The sequence below is a fragment of the Marmota flaviventris genome, chromosome 2 (assembly GCF_047511675.1).
Source record: "Marmota flaviventris isolate mMarFla1 chromosome 2, mMarFla1.hap1, whole genome shotgun sequence".
NCBI classification, from domain to species: domain Eukaryota; kingdom Metazoa; phylum Chordata; class Mammalia; order Rodentia; family Sciuridae; genus Marmota; species Marmota flaviventris.
The window spans coordinates 142,305,889-142,327,974 of NC_092499.1; the positions used below are offsets into that span (position 1 = coordinate 142,305,889).

Sequence of the window (22,086 nt, forward strand, 5' to 3'; positions counted from 1 at the left end):
TTTATAGTGAGCACGTTGACTCCCATTGTATTGTCGTGGGGTTGGACATAGGGTTGGATTGATTATGTGGGTCAAGAGGATGGAGAACTCGAAGGAAAGGATGGCCCAGCTCACTCAGCACCCAACACTCCCCTGCATGAGGAAGCTGACCCTGATAGGCCACTGACTGTGCTGGGAGCCTACCGACCTGGTCCTCTGCAACATCAGTGCTCAGAAGAGACCTGTGTCCACATCTTATCAATGTGGATAACAGCTTAGAATTAGCCACACTAGGAAATAGTATAGTATATATTCCAAAATTACACATTCTTTCAAGATTCCTGAGAAATGTTTTAATCACTTCATTACTTCTGTTGACAAAGAAATGATTTTAATGGTAATAAAAAGACCTGGCTCCACTGTTGTGTGATCGCATATAAATTATATATTCTCTCCAAAACCCAGCCCGCATATAAATTATATATTTTCTCCAAAACCCAGCCCTGGACTGTTAAGGGGATGCAAATAATTGTATCTGCCTCAAGGATTATAGTAGGATTAAGTGAGGTAACGTGAGTTTTCCCAGACATGTAGCTAGTACTCGTTGTGTGGCAGCCACTGTTCCTGTCACCCCCAGTATGATTGTACCTGCTGTCACCACTGCATCTTCACATTTGCAGATGACCAAGCTTAGTCCAGCTGGAGACCTGACTTCAAGGTTTGGTCTTCATTCATTCGAGATGTATTGAATCCCACAAAAATGGATGAGAGGGCAGGCATGGTGGTGCACACCTGTAGTCCCAGCAGTGCAGGAGGATCACAAGCTCAAAGCCAACCTCAGCAACTTAGTGAGACCTTATCTCAAAATAAAATATAAAAAGGTAGGGGGACGGTGCTGAGGATGTGGTTCAGTGCTTAAGTGCCCCTGGGTTCAATCCCTGGTACCAAAAAAGACAGAAAAGAAAGAGAGAGAGAAAGAAAGAAAGAAAAAAGAAAGAGACATATCCCTGCCCTCAAGAAGGTTCCACTGTGGTCGAGAGATGTCCTTATACGCTCCTCACAGTATTTTCTATCCATGACTGTAGGAAGCCAGCACTGGGGGCACCGAGAACCCAGAGGAAGGGACTCTGGAGGGAGCCATTGCAGATCAGGCAAGGAGTGCCAGAGTCTTCTCTCCCTGTACCCAGCCTAATGCAGCAACAGCCCCGAGTTTCAGAAAGTAAAGGCCAAAGCCAATTAGTAATCAGAACTTCACACCTGCGAGAAGTGGCAGAAAAGCAAAAGTCACTACCTTTTATTCCTTTGAGGCTAAATGCATCCAAAAAGCATAGAGATGAGTTAGGCAATCCTGTTTGGAATTGAAGTTCTCAACGCTCACATAAAATCTTGATGAACCTGTTGAGAGGAGGAAAAAAATAGTGATAATAGGCAAGGGGCACTGAAAAATTCCTGACTTTTAAAGGACAAGATTTTAGGTAAGGAGGATGGGTATTTAGAGTTGATTTTCCCCCCCCAAATCATTTTTAGCCTCCAGCTGCGTAACTTTTCTTACTGACTGAGGTGCAGCATGTAGACCAGACTGGTTGTTTTGGGGAATTAAACAATTGGTGTCCTTCTATAAGAGTTGGAGTATTTTAAGACCCACGTGAGTGCTTATAGTCTTAATAAGACTTGCTTAGCAGTACCTTAGGGAGACCAGGTAAGAATCACCAATAAAATCATTAAGGAAATCTATGACCCTCTGAAGCATGGCAAGTGGTGGGCTGAGTAAGAGACTCTTATAGGAGGGATACTTTCCTCAAAATGCATTATCATTGCCTTATTGCAAAGTGCCATGAGAGAAGACACAGGACTGAGCAAATTTGTTCTTTTGTTTATGAATTCATCCATCAAGTATATACTCATCTCTTCTCTCTCTGAACTGGATCTCTTGCCCTCTCAGGCACAGCAGGCGTGCATACATACAGCTAAAAGATGCTTTGATGAATGGTATACTAGGTGCATGAAAAATGTTTATAGAATGAGAGAAGCTCACTGTGCATGCTGTATTAGGGAGTGCTTCTTCAAAACAGTAGGTGACAGCTCAGCCAGGGCTTCAATCCCTCATTGACAGGAGGTTGTCAAGGAAGAAATGACAGGGGCAGTGGGAAACACACAGTGCCATTCCATAGGAGGGGGAGCGTGGGGCTCTGGGTCATGAGTAGAGTCCACAGAGGATCTGATTCCAGGGCACAGCCAGAGCCATGGTGTCAGAGGTGTGGGTCGTGATTCTAGCAAGCCTACTCATTTTACAGGAGGAAACTCAGAGAAGTGAAGGGCCTTGCCCAAATTCACGTAGCTCCAGGGGAGTGTTAGAACCTGAACTTGGGACTTGGCAGCTTCATGTGTGACATGGGAGATGAGGTGCTCAGTGTGTTGAAACACCTCAAGGGTTCCTCTTCTTCCACCAAATTCACCAGCTTAAACCAAATTCACCTTTACAGAACATACAAGTTGGTCTCAGGATTCCTTTGGCAGAGCCTGTCTTTTCTGCTTACATCTGGTGGTGACTTGGTAACGGAAGCAACTGACTGAGAAGTTATGAGGAATAAGACTTCCCCACACCCTGATTCCCACCCTTAGGACTTAGTTTTCTTGGAAATTGAGCCTCAGGTCTAGTGGGAAGTATAGAAATATTACACTATGCAACTTGCTTTTATTCCAAGTTCAGACCTTTTTTGGAATACATGATGATCTTTTTTTAAGTGGATTAATGCTGCTGTATCCAAGCATTTGTTTGTGTGAAGTGATGTCTGTTTAATCCTCTCCCCACCTGTCTAGCATACATGGTTATGGTGCCTTATATATGCCAGGTCTTCTCCCAGTCTTGAGGATATAGCTCTCAAAAAGCCCAGTTAAAATCTCACAGTGCTGCCGAGAGTGGTGGTGCACATTTGTAATCCCAGTAGCTGAGGAGACTGAGGCAGGAGGATCATAAGTTCAAAGCCAGCCTCAGCAACTTAGCAAGGCCCTAAGCAACTCAGGGAGACACTATCTCTAAATAAAATACAGAAAAGGGCTGGAGATGTTGCTCAGTAGTTAGGTACCTCTGGTTTCAATCCCGAGTACAAAACCAAACCAAAACAAAACAAAAACCTCCCTAGTATAAGAGAACTCTTTCATCAACAAACATAATAAAATAACACATAGTAATAAATAAATGTTGTATATAAGCAAAACAGGATTAGAGGCTTGAGAATAGGGGAGAATTAAGTGCTATTTTATAGAAGTAGTTCAGGGAAGGCCTCTCTGAGGAAGTAACACTTGAACCTAAATGAAGTGGAAGAGTAACTCCAGAAAACATCAGGAACCCCACAAATGCAAAGACTTTCCCATTCATCTACCCATCTACCTACTCATCTACCCACTCTTCTGTCTACCTCTTTAACCAACCTCTACCCATCCACCCATCCACCCATCCACCCATCCACCCACCCATCCATCCATCCATCCATCCATCCATCCATCCATCCATCAATTATCCTTCCACCCTCCTTTCTTACTGCTTCATTGTTCTGCAGTACTGGCTCCCCATGGGCTAGATGCCTTACAACTTCTGAAAGAGAATGATTAGCATGCCTTTACAGCAGGTTTTTCTTTTGCATTGTTTTGCTTATAAAATCATTTCTTTTTTGTTGTAAGAGTAATTTTGGGTGTTTTGTGTTATAAGTGAAACTTTTTCTCTTACAAGACATTTTTAAACTCTGGAAGCACTTGAGGATATGGCTCGAAGGCCAGTCTCTCCTGGATATTAGGCTCTCATTTTAAGGCTACAGATGACATGTCAGGGCTCTCCTGAGGAATATATGAGGGAAAACTGCAGGCACTCAGTGAATACTTATTGCAAATATTGCCACTACTGCTACTGGCAGACATTATCAGTGATAGCCAGCAATGGTTTTTAAGGACAGCGCTAGACTCTGGACCAGGCATTTTAGTTCTTGCTTTAACATTTTATGTAGTTCTTCCAGGAGATCTATCCTATTCCACCTCACCTTGAGATAAGCCCGCTGTCACTTTTGCTCTTTGCCTGACCCTCCCCATAGCTGCCTCTTGCAACGGTTTAGTGTTCAACTGGGATGACTTGAGATTCTTTGCAGCCAGCAGAGGAAGAAAGACGTTTGTAAAATTAGCCTTACCTTGCTGATGGCGTGTGATTCATCGCAGTAAGAGCTAATATTTCCCAAGGGCCCTTTAGCAGCAGAGAGTGTTCAAGGAGTGGTGCAGAGGTTTCTAAGTTACTTAACGGATTTTATGAACTGCTAATTACCTCATAAAGACATTTTATTGAGCGAGGATGATCTGTTATTGGCACTGACTGTTTACATGTCTCAGCCCTGTCGCCTGTTTCTTCTGCTCTATGTCAGGGCATCCCCGAAAGCCCTGCTCTGTGGGAGGCAAGGAGGCCTCTGCATACTTCACCAGTGCAAGCCAGTGTCCACCGCAGGCCACCAAGTATAAGGACAGGACTCTGGTTCTGCACTCATTGACTTCTTGAGGTCCCATCTGTAGGAAAGTCAAGGAGAAGGACAGAAGCCTGGAATATGACTTCTTAGTTTGATCAGCTTCCGTAAATTGGCAACAGACAAGAACCTGGGATAGTAGGGGAGGGAGGAGGGGCACTAAGTCATAGTTACATAGACATAAGAAGTTCTAGTGTGCTGTTGCATAGCAGGGTGACTGTGGGTAAATTATGTATTTTCTACTTCAGAAAGCTAGAAGAAAAGAGTTCCAGTGGTCTCACCATGAAGAGGATAAGTTTTTGAGGAGATTGATATGTTTAACCTGATTTAAACATTACGCAGTTTATGCCTATGTCAGAATACCACGTGATATTCCATAAAAATTTTTTTAGAAGACACATGAAGAAAGAGAAATTTGCAGAGGAAGCAGGCAAAGTTGTTATGGTTGTTGTTAAGCAGGAAAAGATGGATTCTGAGAAAATAGACAGTACACTGGGGTGGCGGGGCAGCACTCCCCATGTGTCTGGAGTGGATTATGAACCAGATGGTGAGCTTTGCTAGAAGATTTCTGGGTGTTGTCATGAGCTCTCTAATTCAAACAAAGCCAAATAAATGCATTGCATTCTGATACGGTTGCTATTGTGTCAAGTAGATGCCCAAGATGTCATTTCCTAGAGATTGGTAGTGAATTTTCTTATAATATCTTTATAAACTTACTAAACAACAGCATACTGTTTCAATTTGTAGAGAGATAAGTTGTGTGTTAGATGAAAGCTGAGGCCTTTACCACATCCCAATAATCCTCAGATCAACTATATGAAGAGGTGGTATTCCTATTTTTCCTGTATTGTGGATGAGCATCTTGAAGCTCAGAGATTAAGCAAGTTGCCCAAGGCTACACAGCCAACAACAGCACAGCAGGAGTCTCACCCCAGTATTTCCCATACTCTTGACCATGGTACCAGGCTGTTTCACAGGTGCTGCTATAGCTACAGAATTTGCCCCTGATACATCACTAATAGATGGACATTGGTCTGGAAAGAACTCTGGCATGGCCTTCTCTTTGCCTTGTAGGAATAATATTTTTATCCATGACCCAAATAAGAAAGACACACTGAACCACTTCAGTGGAGTAATTGGTACATATCACACAGAGGTTGGCATAAACTGTGAGCACCATTGTCAAATGCATGCTTCTGCAGCTTGTTTTGGGTTCTAGCTTTCAGATAGGATGCACAGGTGTGAGAGGAAGGTTCAGGAGGACAGTTCAGGACAAGGGCGTGGATGGTTAAGAGCCTACACCAGCTTCTCTGATGGGAATGTTCTACTCAATATGCACAAACCCTCTGCTTGAGACTCTTGTCCAGAATTCCCGCCAAAGATTAGCAGTGGGCAGAAGAACATTCATCCTGTCAATCTGCTTCTCTTTATAGCAGTACATCTGAGTGCATGGAGGAAAGGAAGACCAGTGTCTCCTAGGGAGGGAGAGAGGGAGGCACATGGAGTAGAAAGAAGTTGGCTAATTATTTGCTCATCAGGTGAGGATGGTGCCAGGATAGCTGGATACCTTCTGGGAATTTCAGTAATTTCCCTAAAGTCCTCAGCCACAGGACAATCAGGTCCTAACAAGAATCAGGCTTCAGGAGCCCATGGCATCCTTGGGGATCCAGAGTGTTGACATGTGACCCTGCAACCTGACCTTGGTGTGCTGGCCCCAGGGCAGGGCATGTTCCTGACTATTGACACAGCCCCTCACCTGTACTCCACTCAGCAGATATATATGTATTCAATAAATAGCATTGAAGGCTGTCAGCACCAGAGAATGTTCTAGACCCTAGGGACAGGTTTTGAATAAAATAGAAACAGAAGAAGAGAGTACAGAAACGAAAGATGCAGATACCAGTCCTTAAAACTCATAGTCATTCTAATCCAGAAAGAATACTATCTGGACATTGGACAAAATGCAATAGTCCTCCAACCTGAATATGCATTTTTTTTAGCCTAGAAAGATCAAGACATAGGATTAGTTTTTTAATGTAAAAAAGTAGATTTTATTCCACGATGAAATTACCGCTTCTTATTTTCCTGGAGAAGATACTGCACTTAGGGCTTTTTCCATACCTTCTGAAGCCAAAGAATGTGCCAGAAGTTTGGCATTCCCAAGAATTATTATAGGATCTGGAAATGAGTACGTTTTTTGTTTGTTTGTTTGTTTGTTTTTTTGCTGGCGTATCATCAATCAGGAGGTCTTTTTGTTCTTGATGATTTTGTTTCAGAAGTAGGGGTGTGTGTGTGTGTGTGTGTGTGTGTGTGTGTGTGTGTGTGTGTTCCAAAATCAGAAAAACCTGACCCATGGTCTCACAACCCTCAGAACTGCCAGTTGATTAGAAAAATACCCCGCTTCCTCCAGGCCCCAGAGGGCATACATTTAAGTAAATACTTTAATTAAATTGCATCCTGTTGCCAAGTCATTTCTTAAACAAGAGGCGGTAAATGGAATCTCTTCTGGGAAAGTGATGCTGTACTCGGCCGAATGGCTTTCTTCAGGGAGGAAAATGTTTATTTGAGAACCCTATTGTAGTTACATGCCAGGTCTGTGACTCTGGGGAAAAGAAAGGAAGCTTGTTCACTTCCAGAGGATGCCAAATTTAGGATTTGTCCCTGGCGATGTGGGAACAGCAATCGTGGATTGTTCTGTCTTCCCGCCAGGCCCTGTGCCGAGGTAGGCACCAGTGGTCCCTGTGCTCTGGAGATTAAAGATATTTGCATTGAAGCAAAGTAGGGATTATTCCCAGGCATAGTAGGTGTCCTGTATAAATGCCCCACTTCACATCTTTTCCCTGCTAAAGCATAGTCATTGCCTGGGCAGGAACCCATGAGAACGTTTGTTTTGGAAGTGTTTATATTTTCTCATAAAAGAATACACACTCCCTGAAGAAGATTTGGAAACACAATAAAGACTTAGAAGGAAAATAAGAATAAGCCATTTTCCCACAACCCAGGATAAAGTACATTTTTGTCTGTTCCCCTGCCCCCAAACACATATATGTAGTTTAACTGATACTGTGTAAATGAATTATTTCATAGGATTTTGTTAAAAGGAAAGGTGAATGGCTGCTGGTCCCAAGACCTGGGTTGCTATTCTAGCAGGAGCCTGCTCACTTGCCTTTATAGATTGTAACAGAATTCCTCCAACTTGTGTCATGAAATGTAAAAGATGTATAATTCAATCAGACACCTTCTCAGCTCTGGTGAAGAATGCATGAACTGGAAGGCCCAAGGTCCATTACCTCCGAGCAGTTGAGAATTGCACGCCTCCCCTCACCCCCGGCCCAGTCATACCTCCTAAGTTGCATTATTACTCTAATAAAATGTCCTTGGCCACATTTTTGTAATAGTCAGTAATAGGATTCTCAAAGGGATTGAGCATTTATCTAAACACAGCCTCTGCGCAGGCCCCCACCAGCATGGCAAAGTTTGCTTTAATGATGTTGCTTTGAATAATTGAATGCCTTCCTCCTGTTGATTCTTTCTGTGTGTTTTATTTCACAGAATACCCCAAAGGCTTAGTTGGTTTTCAAAAGCTGCATGTTAGAAACATTGGATCATTTTTTTTTTCTTCTGTGGATTTGAGATTTATGAATTGCTGCTTTTCTTAGACAAATGCCAGGGGAAGACCTTTGCAAAATACAAAATTTCATCTTGGGAATCACAGTGGACAGTTTCTCACCCTCTGAAGAGCTTGTGGCAGAGGTCCCACAATGGGGAGGAATGGCAGTGCGATTGGGAGAGAGCTGTCTGATTATCTGCCAGAGCCACAGTCAATAACACTGTCCCTACCATCCCACCTAAAATGTAACACTCAGCATCATTACTGCCAACTAAACCAAGAAAACCTGATATGAACTTTCTCTAGATTGAGTCCACCTATGCAATAGGAGACTGGGGAAATTTTAGATCTAAAAGAGTCTTCCAGGTTATCTTTTCTCAGGTCTTGGATTTACAAATGAGGAAACTGAGGCTCTGTGAGGATTAAGCAGCATGCACTAGGCCATTCCCACCATAGCAAAGGGGAGATTGGAGCAGACTTCCCCTGAAGCCCAAACCACACGCCCTGGTATCTCTGGCACTTCCATGCCCGGGATATGAGCTGTGTCCAAACAGTATCATAGAAACTGGAAACTGCATTAACTCAGCCTTCAGATGACTTGAAAAACAAATGCCAAATCTGTAGAGCTCCCACTTAGCTTAACTGGAAGGACCACATAGCAGACTTATCTCAGGGAACACTGCATCCCAACAGCCAATCATCCATGTTTTGTGTACCTCCTTCAGACCCCAGGAGGGGAGGAGGGCATTCCCTCAGTGGTGTGAACGTGTGCTCCACTTCTAAAGAAATGTTCTGCACTCATTTTGGGTATCTTTCTGGGCTTCATTTAGCGATGCCAGGGCCCTAAAGGAAAACCAGGGGCAAAGAAAAGACAAAGGATAAAGGATAGAGCCTTAAATGAAGAAAAAATTCAAGGAGCTAAACAGGAGAAAGAGTTTTTTTTTTTTTTCCAAAGAGATGACTCAGTGGAGAAATAATAGCAGTATAAAAAGAATTTGAAAAGCAGGAGGAGAAAGAAAGAGTGTTAATTATGTTAACCTTTGAGAAGTTGTTCAGCGCACAGCAGGAACAGGAGCCTGTTTTGTTTGGTTGAAACCATCCATCTGACAGTAACACTTCCTGCAATTCCAAATCAGGGGGCTGAGTGGCTGCTCAATTGTTCTGCTAATGAACCCTCCTGCTCTTGGTGGCTGCCAGGGAAGGGGGTGCTTATTTCATGGATACCTCACCATGCCTCTTGAAATGCCCTTGTTCCTCATATGGAGATGTGGGCTGTCTGAGGTCCAGGCCTCTGCCTCAGCCACCTTCATTCCTGGGGAGGCCTTGGACTGTGGTAAGAGTTTCAGTCTCTACAGCAAGATCCAGGAGGTTCAGCACAGCCTCTGCCACTTACTTATGATGCTGGCCAATTAAGTGGTGGTTAAGGCTTTTCTGAGTCCCATCTGATCACCTGCATTTAGGATGTCAGTTACATCCACTCAGAGGACTGTCATTAGGGCACAGTGACTGGTCCATCGATGGACATCATGGTTGGTGGTGGTGACATTCAGTCTTGTCCTCACTCTTAGGATGTTGCCCTTACAGTTTTCATTTCGGGTCACATGCTCTCTGAAGGAGCATTTTTGCCCCAGACTAAAGAATACAGAGTTCCCTAAGAGAAGGACTAGTGTTAAACTGTGTTCCACATTGTCTCAAACCCAGAGGGCCACAATGTGTGTTGGCATGTGGTGAGGGGAGAACAGGGGGTGCACAGGGGACCAGGGAGAGGAGGACAACTGTATCCTCCCCAGAAGCATCTGAGAGTGCCCCCCTTGAAAAGGCAGAAGCCTAGAAGTCCTACAGGAAGAGGAGGGCTCCACTGTGATGCTCCAGGGGAGGAAAGGTGTCATTTCAAGTCTCAGGCTGTGCTTTACTTTGGTGCCCTGGAGTAAGTGCAGGAGTGGTGGGGTATGTACTAGAAGGGAGGGATTTTGTTTGGATATGGCAGTGGATTTTCAGATTTTACTATATGTGCAGTGGGTGAACTATTGGAAGCTTCTGGTTAGTGGAGATGCTCTGGGTTTTGGCAGAAGGCTCTCTCTGGCTGTTTCAATGAGTGGGGGGGGGGGCGGGGGGGGTCAGAGTGGGAAGCAGCTGCAGGTGGGAGCCTTTGGGAAGGCTGTGGCAGCACTGCTGGCAAGCTATCAGGAGGAAGTGGTCCAAGTCAGAGAGGCAGGGAGGGGCAGCTTCAAGGAACAGGAGTAGCACTAAAATGATTTGGATCTAGATGGATTGGGCTCATAACGGGTAGGGAAAAGAGGATGATTACTCTGAGATCTTGGGTTTGTGTACATGGTGGCCTGTGATAGGAAGTCAGGATGGGGAAAGTGGAAAATCAGAGAAAACAGGCCATGTTTGAGTGTTTTGATTTTGAGATGTTTGGGGAAGTCCATGTCCGTATATTCTGCAGATACTGTGGGCTGTGGGTTTGGAACATAGAAGACAGATGAGAGAACAATGTACAAGAAGTTTCATAATATTGTGTTTGTATAACATTTTAGAATGTGCCAAAGAATCTCGTATATATATATATAGTATTAGTCAGCTTTTTGTCATTGTGACTAAAATACCTGGCAAGAACAGCTTAGAAGAGAAAAGTTTATTTTGGCTCCCTGTGTCAGAGGTTCAGGCCCTGGTTGCCGCTGGCTCCATTGCTGTGGGCTGAGGCGAGGGGGAGCCTCAGGGCAGAAGGGCATGGCAGCAGAGGAAAGCTACTCAGCTCATGGCAGCCCAGAAGATGACAGTGAGTGAGGCTCTAGTGACAAATATAAACCCCAAGAGCAGACCCCCAGTGACCTACTTCCTCCTAGCCATGCCCCACCTGCCTATAGTTACCACCCTTTCAAATGAATCCATCAGATTATTGTTATGGCCTCATAATCTAATCATCTCACCTATGAACATAGCTACATTGTCTTCAACATGGGGAAATGGAAGAGACCAGGCATCATAGATGGCCTGAGGAACTGGAGACGTGGGACTGCCAGTGGCTGGGGACATTCATGTGCTTGTGTTTGTACCCATTAAGTTTGAGATTTGCCTCCAGGACATTCAAATGGGGGTTCTGAGTGGGGACAGAAATCAGGAGAAATGTCGGTTTGGGAGTCACTGACATAGAGATGATCTTAAAACTGAAGTTGGATGAGATGGCTGGGGAGCAGGTGTAGATGAAATAAAAAGGGAGCTTGTAGCAATCCCTTGCTGAGCCATTAAAAGGGGAGGTCCATGCCTGGACACTGGACGGTGGAGATGGGGAGGCAGGAGCACTGAAAGGGAGCAGCAGAGGAAAGAATTTCCAAGAGGAAGAGGGGTCATCTGGTCCAAAGTAGAAGATGGGTCAGGCTGATGTCAGTGCCCACCATATTCGTTTACTGTCACATCAAAAAGAACCTTGTCAAAGGTGTCACATGAGAAAAGGACCAACATTAGTAACACCTCCTTTATCAATTATGCTCCTGCTATCATGTATTTGTTTCCGTGTGTCGGGTGATCAATGTCCACCCCCCTCTTGTTATCCTCACTACAGTGCTTTGAGTTCACCTCACTCTACAGCCTAGGGAACTGATGTTTGGAGAGAGGCGATGGCTTGTCCACAGTCAGAGCAGGTCATGGCTCCCAAGGCCAGGATGGTTCAAGGAGAGCATTCACTCCAGAACTGGCCACACAGGGTCCTGCCTTCTGGTTCTCCAGGTGGTATCACCTGGAGATGAAATTGTCTAACAACATAAAAACAGGTCGGTGACGACTGCAATAAAAAATCCCATTATGCTGAATCTGTCGTCAGCAGTGGTGCAGAGTTTGCAAACTGTACCAGCTGGAAATGTAACTCCTTCCTTTTGCATTCTTATTTGTCCAAATTATATTTAGTAAAAAATACTTGTTGCATGGCCCAAAGGGATGTAGAAAACCTGATCTGTAGAGCTAGGGTTGTGGCTCAAGGGGTAGAATGCTCACCTAGCATGCGTGAGGCACTGGGTTCGATCCTTAGCACCACATAAAAATGAAATCAAGATATTGTGTCCACATAAAACTAAAAAATAAATATTCAAAAAAACTGGATCTGTTAGGTATAAAATATGAAAACTCAAATAAATATATACAAATAAAAGTATGAATTCTAAGAAGACTCTTGGCAGGCAGGGTGATCCTAGAGGGGGCCAAGAACCAGGCTTAGTTCCCACCTCCTTCTTGCCAAGGACACAGGGTAGTATCCTCCCTGCCCAAAGAAACTCATTCCAGGACATCTCGGGAAAGGAAAGGACAAAGCTAACATAATGACAGCCATCAAGTGGATCTTAACATCCGTGGAGCTCCAGACCCTAGGGTCCCTTTGGAGGCCTGTCTAGGAGAGGTTCCCAAGAGTATGAGATCTCCCCCATCCAGTGCCCCTTCCTGACCCAGAAAAAGGTGCTGGTCAACTTCCTTTCTCCCATGGGGTAGGATGCAGATCAGTGCTGTTTGTAGACCCTGTGGAGGACAGAGGTTGATGATGGAGAGAAGATGGAAGTTCCTGGTGGCACCCCGGTTTGGGGACCTGGACCTTGCTCCTAGCCTGAGCTCCTTGGCAAGGTAGGATCTGCATATGCTACTAGTACATACTGCAGCCTCAGCCAGGTGTTTGCGCAGCCAGAATCTCTGCCAAAACACTGTCTCCTCCAGCTAACTGGGGCATAGCCTGCCCCAAGGCTTGGACCAGCACCATCAAGCTATGTTCCAACTACAGAACTCCCCTAGGCCATGCTACAATCAGAGAAAGACACCCCATCTGTTTTCTGGATTTCTCCTCCGTGTCTGACAGGGCTTCTAGTGAGCTGGGTTTTAGGAAACCTAAAATGGGTCTTGCCTGGAGCATGTTCTTCTCTATTTTTTAAAGCCAGTTTGAGAATTTGTTTGGGGGCATCTAAGTGCTTCCGTTGCCAGCCTCTTGTTGAAGAAGAGCTGTTTTAGTATCTGAGCAACCTTCTGGGACATGTGCCTGAGACACAGAGGGAGAGAGAGAGAGAGAGATATTGAGATTCTGTTGAACTTTTCCTCCTCTGATAATTCTGCTTTGTTAAGAATTAAGGGGCTTTTTAACTCCTGAGGGCTGCTCTTAGGTTTAGAACCTGATAGCCTTGCATCCTCTACACTATAGCAAGACCTTAATTAATCCAATCTTTTATGCACCTTGAGAGGGAGAAATTTGCCTCTTTCAAAGTGAAATTTTGTATTTTTTTTAACTGAAAAATATTCACAGTGCTTCAGTTACACTGCCTGGTCCTAAGTTCGAACTTTGCCAACCACGCATGTAATTAGGAACCACTGTCCCGCGCTCAGCCTCTTTGAAAGAGCCAAGTCAGGTGGCTTCTGAGACTTCTTCCGGTCCTGAGGTCTTATGACTCTAGAGTCTTAGCTTCCCACCTTATGCCATTCTGGGAAGCACCCAAGTCTCATGGTGATTACAATTTTCCTTCAACAGAGCATTAGATTGTGACCTCTTGGAGAAGGCAGGCCAGAGTGGATTTCCTGCAGTTGCTTTGGCTAAGTTGAACTTAGGAGTCTGGTCTCAGGTTCTCTTGTTCCCTGAGACCAGCCCTGGGAATTCAGTGGTTTGTTATTTCAGCAAATAGTGGCTAAATGCATATGAAGGGCCTGGCACTATTCTGGGTGGAAAGAATATCTCCACAAATCAAACAAAACACTGAATACTCACAAAGTTTATACTGTGACAGTAGGCCCTGAGGTGCTCAGCGAAGGTCTAGAACCACCAGCACCTCAACCTTCCATGTTTCTGTTTTAGTTGCATATACTTATTATTTTGAAGATCCACAGTCATTTCTACCCACATGGGATACTGGTAATAATTTCCACATCCTATGATATATTTTACTGCTAGACAAGACTACCTTTTCTTCCTGGTCCGACTCGGAAGTTTAATGGACAGCCCTCTGGTAAGCAGATAGGAACCTGAGGCTCAGAGGCTGTCGCATGATGACATTCCAAAGAAATGGTCAGTCCAGCTGTCCAAACAGAGAGTTTTGATTCTAAATTTAGACTTCTTTCAACAAAAATCTCAATGCAGCTCTGTGTGGTGGTACAGGCCTATAATCCTAGCCACTCAGGAGGCTGAGGCAGGAGGATCACAAGTTCAAAGCCAGCCTCAGCAATTTAGCAAGACCCTGCTTGCTAAATAAAAAGGGCTAAGGATGAGGCTCAGTGGTTAAGCACACCTGGGTTCAATCCCCGGAGCTCCCCTACACCCCCCCAAAATCTCAATACAGAGCATGGGTAGAGCAGTTGCCTAGTATGTGGGAAACCCTGGATTCAATTCCATAGCATTGCCAAAAAAAAAAAGAGGAAAAATCTCAGTGCAAAATTAAGTCATGTGTCCATATGAAGATAGTCACCCAGAACTTATTTCATGTGTCCTGTTTACCAGCCTTGACACCTGCCCCGACCCTCAGCAGGAGTTAAATTTCTAACGATTTCTGAAGTGGTCTTTTGACTGCTACAATACCAGATTTGAGTTACAAAAAGCATGTTGCTACCTCGTTCTTGTTTATTCTTATTCTTGATACTGAACTGACTATAGTCTCCTAGAAGCCAAAGCCCATGACTTGAAGTTCTCCATGGGAATCCTCCCATGCTGCCTTGCTTCAGCAGTTCATCCTGATGCAGGCTCCCCAGACACACTTACTTATTGGTGCATGAGGCTTCCTTGCCTTCAGCTGGTTTTGATTTTTTTAAATCTTTTCCCAATTTACCATATTAACCAAGGGGCGAACATTCTGGCTAAGTCTTGATGTTATCACCATCTTCTGATCTCTTTTAATGACACAGTGGCTTATCCTTAACTGTGGCTATTGGACCACTAGTGTTGCAGATGTGAGTAGAACAGCTAACCTCACACGTGGAGTCCTGGGACCCGATGGGAGAGGATACTACATGGGAGTGTAGAAGAAGCTGGCCATTTTAAAGGACTCCTGTGATTTTGACATTTAGTTTCATTAAAAGTACTGAATCTCAGTGTTCCTTAAGCTTTTAAGAAAACCAAATATTAGTCTCAAAAGCAGATGTTTTCTCATGCAGGCAAACAAGCCAGTTCTTTTACTCTTTCAGATTCCACCTAGATGTTGGTTATCATGCTAGGTGGGTAAATTTTGGGAATCCTGATTTCTAGTGGGAATTTGAATCTATAATACCTGGGAATGTTCCAGGTACTACAGGGTAGGACGGGAACAAGTATGTGTCTTCTTGATGTTCCTGGCCCAGGAAATGGGTAGTGGCTGAAGGCAGGCAATGGAGAAGAAGAAGGCTCACCCATCAGGTGCACACTTGCCGCCAAAAAACCTCCCTCCTGAGATCTTAACAAAGACCAGGTAGTCAAGATAAAGTAGAATAATGAACTATAAACCCACCTGTGCTCCAGGGACAATGTCCCACAAGGACACTGGTGTCCTCTCTCCTAAGAATTTTCTTGGTCCTCTGCCTGTACACGGTCCTGGCCTCTTCTACTCTGGTGTCTTACCAGGCCATCTCAGGATACTGCAGTCGTTAAGGCAGTAGTGGCTGGTGGGGTGGCTCGAAGGATATCAGGGTGGGCATGGGCATTCTTGAATTGTTGTGTGTCTCAAACATCTTTGTGCATTGGAATCATCTGGGGAACTATTTAAAATGATCATTTCCAGACCCTATATTTAGCAATCCAAATTTACTTGATTTAGAAAAGGGCCTGGGAATTGCATTTTTGAAGGGACATCAGGGATGATTCGAGTGTCAATGGTTTTAGCCATCTAGACTTCTAGGCACCTGTCCCCACCTTTTTCAACATGCTGTGGGCCCTGGGCCTTCTACTTCTTTGGCGATGCCCATCCCACAGGGTCACTGTGAGCACTAAGTTTAAAACGATGCTCTGTATAAAGTGTCTAGTCTGCAGACAATAAATCCTAATGCCTGTTACAAACATAGTTAGGAGGTTGAATAGAGTTTGTTTCAGAAACCCTAATATATGACAGTGATTTCTTCCCACAGCCCCCTATTGTGACTATTTAACACAGGTAAGTTTCCAACGGTCAGTAGGTGTTTACCCAGGGCATGCATCTTACTGTGAGAAGCATTGCAGGGACCGGGAGGGAGACCCAGATTATGTATGGGAAGTTGCCAGCACAGTAGACTGGAAGCCCTTTTGTGGGATGTCAGACTTAAGCACATGACTCAAATGATATTTGTCAAATGAACAGAACTCTTATGAAGTCGGCTAATATGCAGCAAGAGTAAACTGCACAGTCTTTTTTGTATACTAGGAACTCAAAGAAGGATTCAGAGAAAAGCATGCTGCCCGTGGCTTCCAGAATGAACAATATGGCCTTTTTGACATGTACATCTTGAATGGAGACGGTCAGGTTTCACTGACTATATAATGTGTATAATTAGAATCATAGTTACAGAATCTGAGGGATCTTACACTATTTTACAGCCTACTTCACCCTGCTTCTAGCCTTCCTGCACATACCCGATGTTAGAATCAGAATCACAGAAACACAAAGAGCCCAAGTGTCTCAGATCCAGAAGAGAATTCAGAATCTGGTGCTTATCAGCACAGAAGGCAAATGGAATGGCATTTAAATACTTAATTGTAATCCCGTAGACTATCTAGATGCTGTAGGTTCTTCACCATAGGATGCCGAACACATCTAGTCATTTAATGGGAGGGTTGGCAGGAAGGAGTAGGGAAATTTATTTTAATTTACTGGCTGTGAGGCTCAGCTTAAACTAGAAGGTGAGCTTGATGCTCCATCCAGAGAGTGGGTGGAATGGGTGAGAAGTCCGAGGCCTCTGGTGAGCCCCACACGGCTGTTTCTTCAGTGGCTTTCTGCAAAGGCCTGCCTTGGGGGTCTCTGCCAGATGGCTTCAGTAGTACATGCTGTTTCCCATCTAAACCCAGTTATTGGCATCTCTCCTTAAGCAAACATTTTTACTCTTTTTTTTTTTTGACTCTTACCAGTGAGCTTTCACACAGTGTCAAAAATGTGCCAGGCAGAGGCTGTGAGAAGCCTGCTCAGAGCATCTCCCCTAGTGAACCTAAAATTAATTTTAAAAAGGTAAAACTGTTGATTGTTGCTTGACAAAAGTAGAGGACAACTTAAAGGACTCAGTATGAATTTTGTTAGGGCACCTAGAAAACAATTGCTGGAATATCCTGAGGCTGGGCCTGGTGTCTGGGTAGGGCACGAAACGATGAGACTTTAAGGGTGCTTGGCCTACTGATCCATCCACTGAACACTTAGCTTTGCGGCAGTCCCTGCACTGGGCACTGGGAGTTCTGGAGCCACGTCCAGCTTTGCAGGAGCTCATAGAGGAACCCTGCATTGCCCAAATGCTCTGACGCACAGAGAAACAGGCCACTGACTAGAATGTGGTTTGAGGGTCAGAGAAGGAGACAAAGAGACAGTGGGACTTCAGAGGAGCTCAAAAGGTGAGTAGGAGTTTGTCAGTAAGCCCCTGGAAGAAGGCAGCTGTGTGGAGGGGTAGTGTGTGCCAAGATGCAGAAACATGGAAGTGTGAAAAGGCAAGATTTGCTTAGAAACCAGCAAGCCTGGCTTGGCCAAGAAGCAGTAAAAAGGTGACGTCATGCTATAAAGAGCCATTTCCTGGCCTGCCACCAGGCCAAGGTTTCTTTTAGGGCACAAGAGGTCACCAGCAGGTTTGACTCAGGAATATGACTCAGATGACCACAGAGTAATTGGAAGATAAAGTAGAGGTGCTAGGTTGAGCTCTTTTGTTCCCAGGTTAATCATAGGAATTCTTGTGACCCCTGCTTTGTGCCATTGTCACAGCCTTGGCTACTTGATCAGTTGAGAATTGTTTGGCCTCAGTTGTTTGGGCTGTGATGTCAGTAACCAACCAAAGGCATGTGCCTGCTTCCCATAGATGTCAGCTGAGTTGATCCTATTCCTTGGTCAGAGCTAACCCCCTAGTCTAGGCCTCACCCCTGGGGAAGGCAGGTGGGAGGAAGCACTTGGGTCTTTTTGAGTCACAAAACTAAGACAGTGCAGCTTCAAGGACAGCATAGCCCATGGGATTATAGACACTCTTTGTCTTCCCCTGGCAGGTGACAAAAAGACAGGGACCAAACACCTGGCTCTTTATAGATACCCAGTGTCCTTCCTGCACTCATGACAAGTCAGCATTCCTCAGGAAAAGGTTTTTGATAAATTTGGGAGTGGGTAGAAGGCATTTCATAAAAATCAAAAAGAACTTGATTTCAGCAGCACCCAGTGAGGATTAAATGTGGAACTGCCATATAACCAGAAATTGCAGGTCCAAAGTGTCAGTGTCAGGCTGTCCCCACACCCTACCCCACCCCGCCACTGACCTAGGCAAGCCAGGAAGGTCAAGTCCACTGTGGGAGACCCATTGTCAGGCCATCTCACACACAAACCCCAAATGGAATACTCAGTGTTGCATGAACATACCTTGGGTACCTTTTTTTCCAAGGTTGCCCACATTTGAATGCTAGCTAGGAAAAATGCTCCCATGCAGAGAAGAATTTGGTTTCATTTGCATTTTTCCTTAGGTGAAATTCCTTCCTGGTTCCTGGTTCACATTTTTCTGTGTGCTGCTTCTCAGTCCCTATTTCCTTTATGTACAAATAAAGACCACCACTTTGGTGTACTGAGCGTCCACTGTGGCAGATGTGTTCACATGCTTTAACTCAGTGGTCTTTACTCAGAACACAGAGGTTAAAATGATAACCCCAGAGAAACTTAAGCATCTCTTTGTGCCTCCCTCCTCCTTTATCTCCTAAGTAGCCTTGGCCTCCCCTAGGGAGCTTACCTTTGTGCCTTCAAACAAGCTTCTGGTGCCTCTCTCTCTCTGACCTGGAAAGGACCTTTACTCTTGACCCAGCCACCCACTACAGCTTCCTTCAGTTGGTTCCCTCCTTCTCTTCCTATAGCTGCATCTAGGTGCTTCTTGGCCTCCTAGGATCTAGATTTAGTCCACCAGAGACATCTGTCCTTACCCACTCCAGACCTCCATGAAATGCTCCCTCCTCCTTGGTCTGCCCTTATTCTTCCTCCTATTTCCTACCCCCTCTTCATCTTTTATCCTGTTAAGATAAACTCCTGCTCCAGACCAGTTCTCTCTGCTAGACCATTAGATAAAATCTCCTCCCATTGGGGGTTTCAGTGACCGTCCTGTCATCTACTCAGTATCAGAGGCCAGCAAGTGGGGAGCACCTTGGGCTCCCACTTCCAGCCTTTCCCTTGGTAGCCAAGCAGATACCAAATCCTATTGGACCTTCGTTTTGGAGGTGTCCCCACTCCAGAGCTCCTTCCCCTGGATCCGTCACTGTCTGGGGCTCCTCCTCATCCTCTGTCTAGTTCCCGAATCTTCCAGTCACCCTGCACTCAGGGATGGATGTACCGCCTTTCCTTAGGTCAACCCCTGTTCAGGGGTCTGCTGTGGCCCCTTGGACCACTGGCCCGCCTGATGCTCCAGGCTCTCCCCAGACTGACACCTGATCTTCATTGATTCTTCTTTCCTTTGCCCCTGCTGTGTGCTCTTTGGGTTCTGTCAAGCAGATCTCCTGAGGCACCCCCCCCCCAACACCCTTTCACACTGGTTCTGTGTGAGGTGTTCGCTTACCCAAGCACCCCTCTGCTTTCTTCCCATTTTTCGTCCCTATCTATCTGCCCAGCCTGGGTTCAAATCATACTCCTCTTATTTCTAAAATTAATAAATTATGTTGTCTCCTAGAATAACATGCTCATTGGAAGAATATGTCTTAAACAACAGAAAAGTATGTATAGAGGTAAAAAGATCACTTATAATTCTACAATCTAAAAGTTACTATGGTATGTGGATCCTTCAGGGATTAAATGTGCACACATAGATAGATAGGGCTGGTTGTTTTTACCTCCGTGGTGTTATGCAATTATTTTGTTTTTCTTCTCTAGCCACTATATTATGAGAATTTTCCCATTCCACCAATTTGTCTTTAAATAGCATTTTTCATACCTGTATGATAACCCATCCCATGGATATACAACTAATTGATTTAGTCTGTCTTCCCCTGGAGGTTATGTTGTGGCTTCTGGCTTTTCAGCCTTATGAATAACAAATGTCCTTGTCCCTTAACTCTAGCTATTTGTTTTCTATAACAAATGATGTAGGATTCATTATGACCCAGACACACAGTGTATTTATCCGGTGTCTACTGGATGCCAACCTCTGCAGTTAGTGTTTCTCTTTCACACTTAGGCCTCCGACCCACCTTGATAGGACATATTATCTGTATCTCAGGTCACTTAAGTCACCCAGTAGGTGGGTTATGAAGTCCAGATTTTGATTCAGCCTTGATGCTAAATCCAACCTGCATTACTGTGTCTTCTGTGGTGGTGTTAACCAGGGTGTGCACCAGTGGAAAAGCACTAAGCTCATGAGGGGAATGGATGGATCCATTTATTCTATTACCATTTTATAGCTGGGTTATAGGACCCTCCTGGGATCTGCTGGCTCTTTCTAGGGTTAATCTTACACCTAATTGGAGCTGCAAGGGACTTTCTCACTTTATATGAGGGTGCTGAGAGGTTCAGGGGGGCATCCGTAGTGTCAGGCTGGAAGCTACAGTGGGTGGCCTATGATGAATGCATCTTTAAAAGATTACTGACTTTATTATATACTTTCTTTATAGATTGTTGGGCCAAAGTCTGGGTAATGTAGAAATCTTTCTTGGCTAATGTGTAAGACTTGGTAGCTACAATGAGTATTATACATTTTGTCTTGTCCCGCACGACAGTTTTCAGCAACTGTACCCTGTCAGTGTTGGAGCAGAGCCCTGTTTCTCACCTGTGACTCCCTTGGTTTATCTCAGGTAGAAGAGAGCCATGAGAAGGGTGTGACCTCAGCCTAGGATTATGCTCCCCAGAGTCTTAGGACCTCATCTTTAGGCAGGTGCTTCTCACACTGTAGAATAACTGGCACAGTGAGGGTGTGTTTCAACACATTTTGACTTGATTCAACAGGGCTGCCACAATCCAGCCAATCTGAGTTACTAAAAAGCTCCCCCGTGATGCTGCTGCTGCTGCTGCTGCTGGCTAGGGACCACGCACTCATTGCCAACCACTATCATATGTCATTAAAAAGATATTGGGGCTGGAGATCAGTGATAGAGCATTTGCCTAAATGTGCCAAGTCCTGGGTTTTATCCCCAATATTGGGGAAAAAATGGATGGCAGCTCATGCAATTAACTGTGTTATCTTTGGCCTTTCTATTTTAAAATAGCAAGATCTGTGTGATTCGAATTGTTCATTCTTTACATCATTTGAAATCCAGAATGCTCAGGGCATTTACTCTCAGCTTAGGCAGTGGCCTGAGTCTCTTCCCTTCCTGCTCGGGCTCAGCCCCGTGACTGCAGTGTGAACCTCACCCAACGCCTGAGCCTGTCCTTCCCAGCCTGCTGTGAGCCAGATGCTCCACCTAACAATCAAGAAGGCTGCCTTAGTCTTGCTGCCCAGGACTTGGGATGCAGCAGGCTGGGCAGGCCCTGCACTGCCCCCTTGCTCGACTTTGACTCTTGCTTCTTCAGAGAAACTGCTTCATTGCTCTGTCCTTAGGTGGTATCAGAGATCTATTTGAACTGCTACAAAACTCCCTCAAACCCTTATATCTAACCCCTGACACTCAGAAACCTTTGTTGCCTGGGACTTCTTCCCCATCCCTGCCACCAAACCATTGGATCTGAGACCCTGGAAGCCAGTTTGGATGGAGTTGAGCTTGCTGCACCCCTTCTGACTCTGAAATGGGGCTGTCACTCTTCTCTGTCCTCTGCTGAGGAAGTCCCTGAAGACCCCTGCTTCTGTACTGCTGTGAATGTGGCTGTGTTGTCAGTGGGAAGCTGCCCCGGGCCCAGCTGCCAGGGATAGTCTAATCTTCCTAGTAGAATTTCTCAGCAATATTGCCACTGTAGACCA

General features: G+C 45.0%; 1 protein-coding gene across 2 annotated transcripts in view; it reads left to right on the forward strand.

The window, feature by feature from the left end:
• Slco3a1 (solute carrier organic anion transporter family member 3A1) overlaps positions 1-22,086 on the forward strand; it is a 299,077-nt gene that overhangs the window by 164,489 nt on the left and 112,502 nt on the right. The gene's annotated exons all lie outside the window — the stretch shown is intronic.